This window comes from Aedes aegypti, chromosome 2 (genome assembly GCF_002204515.2).
Source record: "Aedes aegypti strain LVP_AGWG chromosome 2, AaegL5.0 Primary Assembly, whole genome shotgun sequence".
In the NCBI taxonomy this organism is placed as follows: domain Eukaryota; kingdom Metazoa; phylum Arthropoda; class Insecta; order Diptera; family Culicidae; genus Aedes; species Aedes aegypti.
This window is the reverse complement of record NC_035108.1, coordinates 132125090-132138296: the sequence shown is the minus strand read 5'-3', so window position 1 is coordinate 132138296 and position 13207 is coordinate 132125090. Positions and strand designations below refer to the sequence as shown.

Here is a 13207-nt window from a genome sequence, read left to right as displayed (position 1 = left end):
AAAGTATTAATCAGCAATATCACATGAACAAACTTCAATGGTTTGTCGGTTTTATTTCAATCTGATTGCATTACACAGGATTCTTTCATCTCATGTGGATTTGAGTAATTATAGAATACAGATGAGACCACATCAATAGCCACGAAAGTGGTTTCGATGAGATCTGCACAAATCCAGTCATGATTAGATGAGCAGAGCATTTGGATTGAACTTTCTTAGTTTCATACCTCTATTGAAGATTAGAAATGCTTTCATTGGTAAGCTGATTTAAAGACTTTCGTAATAGCATCCTTCCTAAAGTCCACACGGTGCGTTGTGGGTTTATTTCATTATTAAATAATCCTTCCTAATAGCACTAACTATGCCGAAGATAACTAGAAAGTAAAGAAATTTCTGCAGTTTTCCTAAATGGGCCACTCTGAAGCAGTGGCGTATAAAAATATTATAGAGGATTGAAGAAAGCTTCCCTATCTTAGTAGGAATGAAACAAAATATATTTTTTTACGGTTTTCCACCCCCATGGCAAGCAACGCTATGTAAATAATTAAGCGAAACTCCATTTGATGTCATTGTCGCCCGTTGTCAGCCAAGTTGTTGTCTTTGTTGCCCCTGCTGAACAACAGAGCAAACAGCAGTAGGGGGAGGACTATTTCAAACAGCATCCGAGTCAATTTTCCCTGCTCACCCACCTCCACCTACGCCCCCGAACGGCTTACAGCGAGATCATTTAAACTTCCCGCCGAAAGCACCATTGAGCCCCTTTCTATGCCGCCGCACCATGGTCCAGTTTCCTTAAAAAGCTGACAAAAACACAATTTATGAGCAATGTCAAACATTCATCCACAAAATTAGCTATCTAAGAACACATATGAAAATTCGGAAAAGAATTGTTTTTCTTCGTGTTTAACCCTTAATAGGAGTATTTATCCGGAATATATTAGTTTTAGATTCACTAAAACAGCACATTTAGTTTTCAGCATAAGTTTTTGTTGTCGGTACCTAATTTTTACCATGATTCAACTTTCCCAGATACAAATTCATTACTATCTGTCGTTGACCCTATTAAATTAACAACTTTATTGTAGGTATGTTAAACAATAAAAAAACAGCTTCTTCTTGTCGTAAGAATTGCTCCTAGCGAAGTTATGTTGCTTAAATGTTATTTTAAGCCTAAGGAATCGATTAGAATATTCTTTTACCTAAGTTTCACAAAACATATTCCACAACAGTTGTCAAATATTGAGAATACATAGTTTTTGCCATGGTGATGATTTTTTTTTTACATCTGGACCACCGTGCGCCGGCAGCTGCTCCGGTTTCTTATAATGTGGTGACTTTTCACGGATGGTTTGAGATCGGGGGAAAAGGTGTGGAATTTCGGGTTGGGTGATTCCTTTGTAGCTCAGCCTGGCTGGGTGCGAGCAGGGTTACATTCATAAAAAGTTGTGGCCGTGGTTTCGTTGTGATAAATTGGGCAACCAGGAGCTTTTTACCCGACACCGCACGGATGGTAGAGGTGCGGGTTCTTGGAAATGGTTCGAGCTGAATGGGTTTTGGGGAATCATTCAATTAACTTTGTTGATTCTGTGTTAAAGGGATAAATCAATCAGCGAGAATTAATTAGTTGTCGAGATTGAAAAATGGTAGAACATTTTCCGGATGTTTGGTGTGGTAAGCTTTGTTGAGATGTTGTGATCGGATCGAAAGTAGGAAGAAAATTATAACGGCCCAATGAATCCATTAACCACATCTCTGACAACACAGGAGATGAGTTTTGGTTTTTATCATAATTGAATGTTTTTCGTTGCGTTCACGATGTTGTCATACTACAATAAAACCCGCATCACAGCTGGCTCGAGCTGTATCCTTTACAAACAACTTTATAATCTTTTGTTTAAGTGAAACTAAGTGTACCTGTCCAAAACGAATTTTTTTTCAGAATGTTCTTTCAGGTCGTTCCTTTTTATTTATTTATTTATTTACTTCGTCTTCAGCATTGCTGTACAGACTGTATTGGTCTTAATCTAATGCAATAATCTTATTCTAGCTTTGAACTTATTTCTACTCACATCAAAGTCAAAAACATCAACATTTAACAAGTTAAAACATCTTTCCATCGGGTGATTTTGTCCAAATACCGTACGATGTCTTGCGGTCCAGAACAACGAACGTGGGCGGGATCTCCGAGCCGGAACAAAAAAGTTCGCTTGTTGCAGAAGATCAGGGCAATCAATCCGATTCGTCAAGACATCGAAAGCAAACATTCTTTGGAGAAATACACGACGTGTTCGCAAAGGCTCGAGCTTGATAAGTTCACAGCGGTTCTCGTAAGGAGGCAGTCTGAGCGGATCGTTCCATGGTAGTCTCCGTAACGCAAAACGCATGAAACAACGTTGCACCTTTTCTATGCGAGTAATATGCGTTTCTTGATATGGTGCCCAGATTTGAACAGCATATTCGAGAAGGCTGCGAACGATTGCGCAGTAAACGGTCTTCAGGGCGTACACATCTTGAAAGTCGGATGCATTACGACGAATGAAACCCAGCATAGCGAAAGATTTCGTTGTTGTCTTTGAGATGTGTTCAGCGAAATTCAGCTTACGATCCATTATCAATCCCAGGTCTTTTATCGACGTTACACGTTCAAAGCTGACACCATTTGCAGTGTAGTTGAAGCTCAACTGCGACCGTGATTTAGTGAAGCTTATCACTTTGCACTTCAACGCATTCATTTCCATCCCGTTCATTACGCACCAGCGTGCTACAGCGTCGATGTCTTGCTGAAGAGCAGCACAGTCGACCATGGAACTGATGATACGGTATAATTTCAAATCGTCTGCGTACATAAGGTGCTTCGAGTTCAGTCGATGACTCAAGTCGTTGATGAACAAAATGAAAATCAAAGGACCGAGGTGGCTACCTTGCGGCACGCCAGATGGAGTAGCGAAACTAGTTGATTTGGTGGATCGTAGATTAACAAAGGCGGTTCTGTCTCGTAGATATGATCGTAGCCACTTGACCAACCAGTCGGGAAATCCTAGCCGCTCAAGTTTACGCATTGCTAACTCATGGGTCACCTTATCGAAAGCTTTGGAAAAATCTACGTAAACGCCATCCACTTGGCAGCGTTTTTCCAAGCTAGAGTTCACAGCACTAGCAAAAACCATGAGGTTAGTAGCTGTTGACCGATTCTTCACGAAGCCGTGCTGATATTGCGATATTACTGGCATAGCCGCAGCGTACATTCTACTGTGGACTAAGAGTTCCAGTGTCTTAGCTAAGCAACAGAGAATCGAGATGGGTCTATAGTTTTTCACGTCATGGATATTTTCGGCTTTGTGAATGGGCGTTATGGCAGCAACTTTCCAAGCATCCGGAAAAACAGCTTCCGACAACGACAGGTTGAACAACCGACAAACAGGTGATCCAAGTACTTCAGCGCAACGTTGAATGAAGACCGGAGGGAGTTTATCAGGTCCAGGACCCTTGGAAGGATCGACAGAGTTGAGAGCACTTACGACTTCTGCCACGGCAAACGTTGGAAACGGTAAATGTATGTCGAAAGACTGCAGGGAATTCAGCATCTCATGTGGATCCGATGGAGTTTCAACGTTATAAACGGATTTGAAATATTCGGCGAAAAGTTCGACAGACCCTTCGATGTCGTAACATACCCAACTAACATTCACTCATTTAACAAACACCATTATGGCAATTTTATCCAGCATCATGTTTTATAACATTTTAATAATTTCCATGGCCAACCTTTGTTAAAGCATTGTTCACACAAATTTGGAGAAACTTTAAAGCATGTCGTTGAATACCAACTTTATTTTTCAGCTCTAAAAACGTTTTACAAGCATTTAGTTCAGCTTTTATACGGCTGGTCTAAAAATAATTAAAGACTAATAAAAACAAAAAATATTTTTCTAGGCACTTTATAAATGTAGTGTGCACTATTATTATGATAGTATAACAATCTTATTTAAAAATCGCCTGAATGCTGGATTCGAACTCCAGACCTTCCAATCGTCAGCGGTATGCCTTGCCATCTGCGCCATCCTAGAATTGATGATTATACCGTCCAGTTCAAAATATAAGCTTCTCATAGCTGAATATTGACCATGTTCGAGCTTCTATTCGACAACGTCTAATCAACACATGGTACGCTAATCTACAACTGAACAAGCATATTATTCAGCTGCTGTTTAGTGCTGATCCAAGCTGAGTTCAGTCGGCTATTTTTAGCGCACAGTGAGAAAATTTATGTCGATGTTGGTCAAAATAATGTTTATTTACACAAAGTAAAAACAGTCTGAAATGATTAATCTAATTTCATAATAAGTTTTAGTTTGTTCAAAACTGATTAATTATTTTAAATAATTTTATAAATTATAGTTTGATTATTTTTTTATTTGTATTTTTCATAAACCTATTACATATGCATTGAAGTAAAAGTTCTTTGTATGAATATATTTGAATCATTTGAAGGGTTATAGTCCTCAGAACCCACCTGAATAGAAAAATATTCGAATATCTTGATGCGATTTATATTTTCGGAAATGGCCAAGTAAATCATTTTTCTTAGAGCGCAGTATTTATTCAGTTGTGAAGAAATGTCATTTCAAATGTAGCTGGCTATAGAAATTTTTTTAATCAATTCTGTCAAAGAAATTTTCATTTTTCTTGTACGGAAAAACATCCCGAGCAGGCGAAAAAAGCTTAGCAATAGAAAATATAATATGGATAGCTAAAAGTGATATTAACTTGATAGATATATGATATAAAATATCTGGAAATGATTTCTGAAATAAACTACTAGAACAAAATTGGCATGTCATATTTAGATTCTGCAAGATTTTACCAATAGCTGCGAGCTATTCATTAGATCTGCGTACATCAAATTTTTCATAGGTTTAGAAGTTCCAGGATCAAAATATTGATATTGTCTTCAGATATTTTATCTCTTATGTCAATCAAGTCAATATCACGCTTTGTTTGTCAGTACTTTGCTGCTACTCGGAATACTTAGCTTAAATGTTTATTTTTGTTTTTCACAATAATTCTGCATTTCTGCATTTCTGGAGACTGACCATGTTTACTTTCTGAACAGCTATTTCAAAAGTTTTAAGAAATCATAATTTATGAGCTTTGAAATGCATTCGGAACTCAACACGAATTTCGGATATTTTGTCCATTTTATGAAATTTAGCTATAGTGTGATCGCTTTTACAAGGCTTATTTATTGCTGAACAATGTGTTTGTTAATCGTCATTTTGGCCTCTATTGGATCAACTGTTCTTTTAATATGCTGAAGCTGAATTAGGATTTCATAAGATACTTATTCAGCTCTTATTCATGTTTATGTTAAACATGTGGGAATAGCTGAAGTGCGACGCAAGTAAAACGTTAGTTCGTCTTCTGAATATCCTTTTATACACATACATTTGTTTAGTGGAATATTGGGTTTTTAATTGGGGGAAACATGTCTTGTTCAGCTCATTTGTAGAACAATCTTGACTAGTCGAATGAGTATCTTTGGAAACGTTTAATAAGTGGCGATTCAACTTTTGTTCATTCTAATGCATAACGTTGAACATTGATCTAAGCTTGTATTAAAAAAGCACCTTCTCAGCTCTTTATAGAGCAATTTTTTGTATTCAGCTGCCATTACCATTATTGAACAATAATTAAACATGCATGCTTGTTTGTGGCTCTGAATTGTTAGTTGGGTAATGAGTCGCCGTACGACATTTCGGATGGGATTGCCTGCGCATCTTTCCTACTTTTGAAAAATCGCCAAAAAGGGGAAGGATCGGCCTTGACCTCATCTTGAATACGAAAAATATACTCACGGAACGAAGAAGACACACATTCGTTGTACTCAGATTCAAGACTACGGAGAAAACTCTTGTTGTCTTCAGTGCGATGGCGTAAGAAGCGACGGCGAGCTTTGCGAAGAACGTTTCTTTGGTGTCGAAGATCCGAATTCCACCATGGCTGATAGTTCGACCGCTGAGCATTAGTTCTGCGGAGCGGAGTGTGCCTGCTAATGATTCCGAATACTAATGTGTAGAAAGTATCGACCGCTTCGTTGATATTTGCTCCGTTGAAGATTTCATCCCAGTTCAACAGATGTAGATCATCAATAACGGCTTCATAGTTACATCGTCGAAAATCAAAATCTTGGCCTACTGCAACGTCTAGATTCTCGCTGGCACTGCGCGTGGCTAGGCGTAGCACAAACGGTTTATGATGACGGTCAGTTGGTAAAATAGCTGATGGCGCTTCAAGTAGTTCCACCTCACTACTGTTTACAAAAGCCAAGTCGAGCAATCTGCCGTTGGAATTACGCACGTTACAAATCTGCTGTAGTCCAGTAGCGATCATGTTTTCAGCAAAAGAAAGCTCCTGCTCAGTCGAGGCATTCGTCGGAATGTAGGAGTTCACGTCGTCATCGTATGACCATAGTAAATGTGGCAGATTGTAGTCACCAACAATCACTACAGAATCGCCGAAACTTGTTTTGTTAATAATTTGCTCAACACAATCGGAATGTGCGGCATATTTACCGGGATCGCTGTTGGGTCTCAAATAGATTCCACAAACATAGACGGATTTGTTCGACGAGGATACTTTTACAGCAACCTGTTCCAACGAGTCAGATCTGTCCATCTGAACAGCCATGCTAGCAATAGACTTCTTGACAGCGATGAGTGTTCCCCCTCCTCTTTGGAAACGTCTAGTCATACTGCTTCGGTCGCATCGATAGATGTTATAGTCGGACGACAGTTCAGTGTTCCTCACATCGCTGCGAAGCCACGTTTCCGTCAGCACGATAACGTCATAGTCACAAGAAGCGGTCAGTAAGTGAAAATCGTTAGTTTTCGTACGCATTCCGCCGACGTTTTGGTAGTAAATAGTAAGTGGAACGATAGGTGCTCTCGGGAACGGCGTAACGGTGGGCGATGGCGGAACGGGGAACGATGGCGGAATGATGTGAGATATAGCGTGATGCACGGACGTAGCAGTTGTCGTTAACTCTTCGGAAACTAACGAGGAAGGATGGACGATGCTATCGGTGTCTCGGTCTGGATGATTGGGTTGGGTGTCACAGCTTCCGGCCTCCAAAAAAACTGTTTCTTATTACCAACACTTTCAAATTCTCGGAAGCGTATTCCACGTGGCCAAGTTTCCGGTGCCAGAGCGATGGTTTTGAGTTCAAGTGGTATTCCAATTTTGTACGAAACAAAAGTGAGCGTTCTGGTGTCTTTCCCTCGAGGAACGAGTTTAACCACCTGCAGATTCGTTGTTTTTAATCTGGACTCCGCTAGCTCGACGACCTTGCTCTCTGGTACCTCCGGCAATATGCCAGACAAGTACAGCCAGAATTTTGCGAGATTTGCTTCTGCGGCTTCAGAAACAACCAGATCCGCGACTGTAGCACTAGTTCCAACGCAACACATGGATTTTGCAGGCCGATGGGAACCGCATCGTCGTCACAATCGTTATCACGCAGACGCTTGGATCTAATCGTAGGTGGATGTGGTGTGCGGTAAATTGAAGCTGGGGTACGGGGTTTTGAAATTTGAACGAATTTCATACTTGATCTCTGCCAGCACGCTATCTCGAATTTCCACTTTCATTGATTCAATCACGGATTCATTCGCCTTGTTGACTGACACCAATGAGTTCGAAAATCGCGCTTTCGATAGAAGATTTTTGCAAGCCGTACACATCCATACTAGATGCATATTTACTTTGATCGAGGCGTATGCATCATCAGCAATCCCGGAGCACCGCATACAAACCATCGACGAGCAAAAACCACCACAATTTATCGAATCGCCAATTATGTGATTGGCGCATTTTTCACAAATATCCGACATTGCGAACAAACTAGCAACACTGTACAAATGATACTAGTGGCGGATAGATGGCCTATCTCAAACCAATCGACGAGATGTCCGTTCACTAACGATGACAGATATGCGTGAACAGTGAAAAGCTATCTCACCTTTCGCGTACGCCTCTATTGGTATTCGTTAAACCGATGGCGAATGACGTTATCGGCAATGTTCGTTGACGAGATGCACTTAATGATGTGGACAGGCTCACAACTTACTGCTTCGAAACGGATGAACGGAAAAAACGCATTCGAAACAATTCCCAGATGCGGCGATGGACGGCCAGGAAGTTCCTACAGAAACTTCATCCAGGAAGTTCTTCTTGCAAATGCCTCCGGAAGTTTCTTAAAGAAATTCTTCGGAAGTTGCTCCAGCATCTTCTTCTTCTTCTTCTTTCTGGCGTTACATCCCAACTGGATGTGCTCCAGCATGTTCCTCCAGGAAATTATCCGAAAGTTTATTCTTCCAGGAACTACTTCAGAGGTTTTTCGGGAATGTTTTCAGAATTTTTTCAGTGCACTATTCCATTAATTTAACCAGGTATTCTTTCAAGGTTTTCTCCCGGAAAAATTTTCAAGTATTCTGTGTAAAAAACATAGGAATTTCTTGGAGAAGTAACTGTATGAAATCCGAGAGGAATTCTTTTGGTTATCTAGAAAGAGTTCCACAAAAAATCTTTTAAAAAATCTATAGGAATTCCCGAAAGATTTTCCACGAGTATTTTAGAATGAAACGGTATTACCGGAAGAAATATTTGAGGTTTTCCCGAAGCAATCACAATATAATTCTCGGAACGTATAACTAGCGATATCTAGAAAAAAAATCTGTAATAATTTCTGGAGGAATCCAAATGAATTATGGAGGGATTTCTGAATAAGTTCATGGACGAATTCCTAGATTAATCGGTGCAAGAATTTCCGAAAAATCTATTTTAAGGTACACCGGGGCAAGTTGAAAAGGGTGGGGCAAGATGAAATGCGAAATTTTAAACACGATGGTAATGAATGTTAACAAGTTTTTCTTCCGTAAAAGCTTTATCTTTCAACTTAATGTATTCATAGTCAAATTTCTCATAGTTTAAAAATTCCTGGATTTTTTGACCTGGATAATTTCCTGACAAAATTCCTGAAGAAATGTTTGGAGAAATTTTCCAAAAAATCCTCGATTATTTTCCGTTGCAACTCCCGGTATAATCCCTGAAAGTGTTCGTTGTAGAAAATCTGAAAAAAATAAGAAGGATTGCTGGAGAAATTCCTGGAAGAGTTGTGGGAAATGTCTTTGGTGGAATTTTTCGAGTAATTCCTGGAAGGGAACATTTGAAGAATGTCTGATCGAACTTCTGAAGGAACTCCTGAAGAAATTTCCGAAAAAAATGGTGTTTCCTGTAAAATTTCCATGAGAATCTGTGGCAGAATACACAAATTATTATTTAAAGAATCCTGGAAGGATTTCAAGAAAAAAAATCCATATAATTTCGTCGATAAATCTTCGGGATGATTGCAAAACTTTCAGAAGAATTAAAACAAAATCTTTGACAAATCTGAAAAATCGTCCTATCTCACTTCTTCTAGTTATCAAATCATTGGTAAAATTTAATGAGCATATATGCTTTGGTTCTCTAACTTCTTGTAATAATATTTTATGAACTCTTAAACTTATTTTTTTAAGTAGCGAAAATGATCCATTTATCGTGGGTATTCCTATAGTTGCAGTAGTGCCATTTATACCGATTTCCTTGAATAAGCCACAAAACTGATACTGCGAAGCGACGTACCGTAAAATCGGGTGTAATTGATCAGAATGGTGAAATTGATCATCGTATCACACGAGTTTATTTATGCGTAATGGAGCACATATATCAATATAAGCTGCAGTAAATGAACGTTGTTTGTCGTAACTATTGTCGCATTGTGTGTTGTGAAGTTTTTTGCGTTAAAGAATGTTTATTACTATGAAAATAATGTAAAATTTCAAAAACATGCACGTTGCAGTTTTGACAAACACCTATGAACTTCTATTTCTAAGCAAGGATTTGAACATGGTATAAACCTGAAAGAACTCGTACCAATTAGCTCATATGGTTGAAATAATTGAATTTCTGTTAGATATCATTGAATTCCTTAGGAAATTGCATACATTTAGGCGTTTTCCGCGTAATTCTTTAAATTTGACTATTCGTTATTTATATAAATATTGCATTGCTAAGAATTTGACAAGCATATTCGGATTCAGGGAGCTCAAATTTACCATGTAGAGTTGTTTTGAAAACTAACAATAATGGCATTGACAAGTGATCAATTTCACCCCGATATGAGATCCCCTGATTTTTTATTTAAGAGATATTTGTTAACACTAAAATTACATTTGTTAGAAAATTTCGGTATATGAGTCGATGAGGTTCACCTTCGTACTTGTTTTCCTGCATTTAGTTGTTTGGCATTGTTAACATTATAGAAAACAGACTAGAAAAAACCGTGAAAAATGATCAATTTCACCCGAAATTACGGTATTAGCTTGTCGATACACGAAATAGTTCAAAACATCGTTTAAATTGCGTTGAAATTGATGAAATACCACTAGAACTACTTAAACTTTTCTCACTTGTACCAATAGCTGCAGTAAAGTGTTCCTATAATGAAGAAAACAATAGATACCTCAACTACAGGAGCATATATCAAATATGATTGTTCCCCGTTTTGTATAGAGTCGTTTGGCATAAGGTCATTTGGCATAGATTCGTTTGGCATAATGGTCATTTGACATAATGAGTGATTCAAAATGAGCAGAGTCATATACAATATTATGACTCAGGCATCCAGAACTACAATGGATCGATTGAAAGTTGCACTTAATTGCTGCATTCGATTTGTCTACAATCTAAATCGCTACTCGCATGTTACTCCGCTACAGAATGCTTTGATCGGTTGCCCTTTTAACAAATTTCCTTCAGTTAGATCTGTTTTATTGTTACATAACATAATACGAACTCAATCTCCTAGTTATTTATTCTCAAAATTGATTCCTTTGAGAAGCGTACGAGGTAAAAAATTTGTTATAAAGCGCGTAAGAACTCCTCACTACGCCAGTTCACTCCTAGTTAGAGGTATATCTTTATGGAATAATTTACCATCGCATATTCAAAATACGAATTCATCCTTAGGGTTTAAGAAAACATGTTTACAATTCTTTAATCATGAATAGATATTAATTTTCGTAGAAAGTTTTTTTAATGTGTCATCTCATACTATTAATCTACGCTTAACAGAAAAGACTATGTCTTATGTTTATGGAAAATAAAAATGAAATGAAATGAAATGAAATGAAAATATATCGTATATAATTAGCGATTTCTTCCGAAAAATGACATACATTCCTGCATTGAATATCGACATTTTTCGACCTTTACCGAGATTGGCATATCCGAACTCATAGCAAACATTTCTGACTAATTCTCAGCAACCAATGCCAGATGCAATAAAGGTTCAAATTTTGATTGAATGCAGGTTTATGTATGATTTCAGTAACAGTTGTATGTTGTCAATAATTATTAAAAACCATAACTTGATAAATTACACACTTGATGAAGACAAACTTTATGCAAAATATTGAAACCTTTGATCCAATACTATATCATTGCAGCATCATACAAAAAAGCCAAAACAAACAAACAACATATTTCTAAAAGTAAAAATTTCTGGCAAAACTTTCGAGCAACACAAATCAAATTAATTTTGAAAGCGTAAATCAAAAGACACGCTCATTTTTTAAAAGAAGGGAAAATTTGTAATTGAAATGCGTTTTTCGGTGATTGAAATATTCACTTTTTGAGCATATCTTGAAACAAGATACAGTTTTATCAGGATTCAAAGCAATGATTATTCTAAAAGCAAGACTTGAAAGAAACAGCAAAATATGAACATAACGCTTTACAAAATATTGTCTTAGAACAATATAACTCTTTAACAGTATACGTTTAAAAGATGACAAAATTATTGTATAGAACAATAGAAGATTGAACGTAAAAAAAAATACAATTTAAGAATACGGAAGAATAATTAAACTTGCGTTTAATATCATTGGAGTAATGGCAGCAATCGATTTCTCTTACTGGATTATTCTTATTGCAAGAAGATCAATATCAGCTTAAAAACCAATAATTATCGGAACAAAAAAAAACAAGCCTATGAGTAGAAGAAGGTAAAATTCATTTTATTTTAAATGAATAGTTGTAATAACTATAATTGTTGTCACATCATATATCGAAAGAACAATCAATATATGCAAAAAGGATAAATTTGAGATAAATGTATCAAATTCAATTCAAAACATTTAAAAAATGGGTAAGTGAGGGAAAAATATGCCATTTTTTCCGATAGCGCTACTGAATTGCATAACTTATATATGAAAGAAGAGCAAATTCTGGGTTTGTGATAAGATACTATTTGAAATATTTTCTCCACTGTCGGAAATCAATGAGTTAATGGGAGAGCATGGGAATGTTGAATAAAGCGTCATTATGTTTTGTACCAATAATTTCCAAAATTAGCCTGATGTTGTCAGTGGAATTCAAAAGAAACGTAAACACGCATGGCACCTTAAAATATCCTTGGTTAAGGACTCATTATGCCAAACGGCCATTATGCCGAACGACCATTGTGCCAAATACCTTTATGCCAAACGACTTTATGCAAAATACCTACCACCATTAACAATATACCACATCTAAAGGAACAGTGTACCAATAAGGCTCCCCGAAATCAACGCGATTTTTTTCAGCGACAGCGACGAAAAATCACCGTGATTCCGCCGTTGTGTCGCTGCCAGCACTCTTATATGATACTAGCTAGATCGCGCCTCCGTGACTTGGGCACGCTCATAAAACTGTGCATTAGAGTGATGCAAAATTCAAAATTTTGGCTCCCCTATACTTAAACGATTCTTACTATGATAAATAGCATCCTCTCGAAGTTTTAAATGATTCGGAAGAAATTTGACTGTGCACACGCCATTTGAAGTTTATATGGAGATTACCATGGAAAACATCAATCTGTTGTGTTCCGCCCTCTATCTCTTCGTCATAATATGTTATGGAAAAGTGAACAAACTCTTCTAATCTGAAATTCTCCAAGCTACAACTTTGCCGAAGACCACATTTTGATTGGACGTCAGGATAAATTGTTATTCACTATCATAAAGTGGGTTTAAACAGCTTTCCCGGGAAGCTCACAAGATTGATCAGAGCAACGATGGACGGTGTGCAAAACTGCGTGAAGATCTCGGGCGAACACTCCAGTTCGTTC

The 13207-nt window shown here is 37.6% G+C and overlaps 1 protein-coding gene across 4 annotated transcripts in view; it reads left to right on the top strand.

Moving 5' to 3' along the window:
* LOC5566834 overlaps window positions 1-13207 on the top strand; it is a 310372-nt gene that overhangs the window by 280361 nt on the left and 16804 nt on the right. The window lies entirely within an intron of this gene.